The sequence below is a fragment of the Apaloderma vittatum genome, unplaced genomic scaffold (assembly GCF_000703405.1).
Source record: "Apaloderma vittatum isolate BGI_N311 unplaced genomic scaffold, ASM70340v1 scaffold7398, whole genome shotgun sequence".
Lineage (NCBI taxonomy): Eukaryota > Metazoa > Chordata > Aves > Trogoniformes > Trogonidae > Apaloderma > Apaloderma vittatum.
The window spans coordinates 21,105-25,285 of record NW_009729030.1 but is presented as its reverse complement, the minus strand read 5'-3'; positions in this window follow the sequence as shown (position 1 = coordinate 25,285).

Genomic DNA, 4,181 nt, shown 5'->3' with positions numbered 1-4,181 from the left:
GAGAAATTGCATCATCCTCTATTTACACAGACGGGAGAGCTGCTCCTTTTCCTCAGCGTTCTTCCTCCTACTGTTAAGTCCCGTGTGGTGGTTGTGGAAAACAAAACCTTCCCTTAGTTCAGAAATTCAGCTGCACCAGGGTTAATTAAGGCTAACACCCGATCAAGTATTTCTGAGAAGTGCAGCTGAAAACAGAAGGCACGATCTCTCTTGAAAAGCTGGACCTGTAAAAATTTCTGAGGCAGCGTTTTGCCTGCTGTCTTCCCCTGTAAATAAGGCTCATTTTTCCATCCTCACTGAAATCAAATAGAATTTGTTTTGCCATTGATTTCTCTGCAAACATCTCCCTGTGTATCACAGCCCAGAAGCCACCTTGGCTTGTTATTTTTCCCCTCTTGTTGGCTGAGAGATGGAAAAACATAACAAAGGGCTTCGGGTAGAGCACAAAATTCCTTAATCCTGCCTAATCTTAGGTTGTGATTCTCGCACCCCTGTGTCCTTCAGTCACCCTCTGCACCTCTGTTAATGTGACCAAAGCCCAGAAGCCAAGGCTCAGTTCTGTGGCTGCAGTTGGAGCTAGAGCTCGACTGGTTTTTGTGGGCATGGCTGTCTGCCCTCATGGCGTGCTGAGCTCTCGATTTTCATTTTGTGCGTAATCATTTACAATGTGCTGCAGGTTGGGATTCTGTAGACTCAGCACATTTCCTTTGCAGAACGAAACAGGGAGGAGGAGAGGAGCCTGTGAGAGCGAAGGGCCAGTTCTAAATTATGGCTTTGCTTCCTTTGTGTGAAATTCCTTTCCCAGCTGTCCCCCACTGCATCAGACTCAGAGAGTGAGGTGGGCATGCAGAGATGTTATGGGTCTGGGGAGGAGGCTGCCAGCCTGAAGAGGGGTTTTCAGACTCCTGAGGATGGAGAGAATTGTCTGGGAGGGATACTGAACTTCGAGGAGGTGTCAGCTTTTCAGGCATGCGGGAAAGGGAAAAGGCATTTGAAGTAGGTTCTGTCATCAAGAAAAAGCAGAAGGAATGTAGAGCATGCAAGAGGAAAGTTGAGCCTGTTTGGGGCAAGTTAGAGGGAAAGTTGTCATGAAAGGAAAAAGAGATTGATTTGGAGAGGGAATTATCACAGTAGGAGAAGATCGTAAAGACAACATGGGGCAATAAAGGCTGCATTTTCCTACATTGTTCTCGGTTGTGATATAAGAATAGTTCAGTCAGAAATAAGGATAAGGAAAAAGGACCTTCCTTTTTCTTGGATGTCCAGGAATCTTCCCTGTATCCTGACCTGCAGACCGGCAGTTTCCCCTTGGGTGATATAATTGCCTCAGAGGAGAGGATAGCTGATTGTGGGAAGAGAGAAACTTGCTGGCTGCAATGTCATTTGTGCAGTTGTCATCACTGGTTGCCACTGTCATTAAGTGCCACAAAATCTCTTATGCTTTGCCTGGATAGGCCTGCCACAGCGCATACAGAGAGGCTTAGATGTAATGCCTTATTCCATAGGAAAAATCTAACTTTATTGCTGCTGTCTATCCTGAGCTGTATTGCTGCCCACGAACTGTGAACATCTTTCTCCCCTTCAAATATAAATGAGGTGCAGTCCCCATGATGTGAATGGCATAAGAAACTCACCGTGCCAGATACATACAGTCTAGTCTTTCTTGAAGAATTAACAAGGAGAGTTTGCTTAAACCAGAACAGCCTGTCCTAAGATCTGATGAGGAACTGCTTTCGTTTTGGACATTTCCTTAAAAGAATGCGGGTTCCCTGCACTACTGTTCAGGAGCACTTGCTCATGGCAACAGTGCTTCATGCCTTTCACTGTGGTGGTCAATTTTTTGTTGCTCTTACTTTAGCCAGATTTAAAATGTTCTGGTTTGGGTTTGTTTGAGTTTGTGTGAGGGTGTTGTTTGAGGAAAATGCAGGAAATCGACGGATGCTGAGGATTTCTGTGCCTTCTGTTTCTCTAGACTATCAGTCTTTGTTTACAGCTGTCTGTACTGAAGCGTGGGGCAGTACCTACAAAAGGCGGAGCAAGATTCTCTCCTGTCTGAGTGAAGAAGCCCACTCTGTAACTGGATGCTGGTCTCTCACTTTCCCCTTCTTCCCGTGTTTATGCCTTCCTGGCCATCATAGCCACAAGGAAGCAAGGCAGGTTTTCTTCGAACGGTAACAACGGATTCAGCCCTTCATTTAAACAAATGGGGTGTTATTTGGCTCAGTCCCATGCAGATAATTAGAAGGTCTTCTATAGCCAAAACCTGGCTTGTATTTTTGCAGTTAAGTGTCAGACAAGGCACTAAGCCTCTGAATAAGCAGTTAATTTATTTACATTCTGCCTTGACTTCTCCCCATTTCTCATACAAAGGCACTGTGTTTGTTTCGTGCATCCTGTCCCTCAGCCCATGCTGCTATCCACAGAGGCTGTTTTCTCTTTTCCCTAAATCACCATCCCCTTGAAGATCTTAAATTCAAGGTGGAAGGAGAGTGAGAGCCAACTTCTACTCTCAGGGTTAAATCTGGGAATCATTCCCCTGGCTTCAAATTTATGCTGGTGCAATGAAGATGAGAATTTAGCTTTCTGTACTCTTGTCAACAGGGGAAAAAGAGAGTCCCTGTAAGACTGTATCCATGGAAACCACCCTACTGCAATAGCGAGTAAAGCAGCAAATCAATTTCTTCAGTTTTAAAATGAAGCACATTTAACAACAGCAGAGTGCATCTGCTATTTAAGAGATCATCTGTGCTGATAGCTGTGTTGAAAAATCCTTCTCTAGCAAATAAGCTGGCAAGAACATTTCTTCCTCCTGAAGGAGTTCTGACTTTGGGTAAACACTGGTGACCAAGTCCCACGAAGACAGTACAGCAAGGCAGAGCCAAGTCCAGAAGCAACAGTGTTTAATGAAGGAGAAAATTGTTTAATTTAGCATTTAGCCCAAGTATCTGGGCACATGGTGACTTAACACTCAAATGTATTAGCAGAGGCAGTGGCCTGTCACCTCTGCCTCCCTCCTCTTTGCGTCTGTGATACCGTACATGACAAACAGGACATTTGTACTTGGTGATGCATTTCTCTGAACAGGAGCGTGTGCGTGTGCACTTGTGTGTGTGTGTGGCTGCCGGACTGTCGGATGAGATTTCAGTATCTGGCTCAGTGGGAGATGATCCAGGCAAGTCGCATTACAGAGGTGTGTGTTTCAGAGCCAGAGGCATTTGCAATGCAGAAAATGTGCTGGCTGTCTGCACTTTATTGTTTTTACATCTCATCATACGAGGCTTGAGGGAGGATCTCTTTGCTGTGCCATGGAGGGAGCATGGAAATACATGGATTTCTTACCCCGGGCTTTGAATGTGTTACCATGCTCTTCCCCTGCTGCATGCAGAAGGATTCTGTGTTTTTTCAGACTCTCTGGCCATTTTGAGAAATAATACCATAGTTTATCAGACAGTTGCCTATATGCAGATGAGGCTCCATTCTGCTTTGCTTTTTTACCAAATCCAAATACTACAGTCTGCTTGGCAGATGAAGGAATATCTGTCTGGGAGAAATGCAGCCTTATTCAAGACAGAGGGGATAAAGTTGAACTAGGAGGGAATAAAAAGCATTATAGAAATTGCCTAGACTGCGAGTAGCCCTTCGGTTGATGAGGATCAGATGGACATTCCTCTGTCACTTTGCAGTGTCTAGGCTGTATTTTATCTGGTTCTGAATCTCAGTTCCTCGATAACAGCAATCACATATGCCATGCTGTCTCCTTTTAGCTACAGCTGTCCTATCTGTTATGGCAATCCCTCTTTGACTGACAGTTATCTATTTTTCTCTGACCTGAGGGCAGGCTTATTGCAATGCTCTCCTTTTGCTGCTAGCACGGAAATGCATCCAGAAGCTTCAACTGGTGCATAATGTGGCAGTTCAGCATTTGAATGAAGTGAGCACATATTGTGGAGAGCACACGGGGTTTTTGTTGCTCTGCCAGGCCTACCAGTTAGCAGAAGACACTTTTCAAACCACATTACATAGTAGAAATGGCTCGTTGGCCTCAAATGCTGTTGTTTGCGGAAAGCGCTTTGCTCTACCTGCATGCAGTTGCTGTGACATGCAGTCTTGTGTGTCTGTTGGCCAGTTCCAGAGACATCCCAACTCACTGCTCTAGCACAGTGCTCCCTTGCTGCAGATGA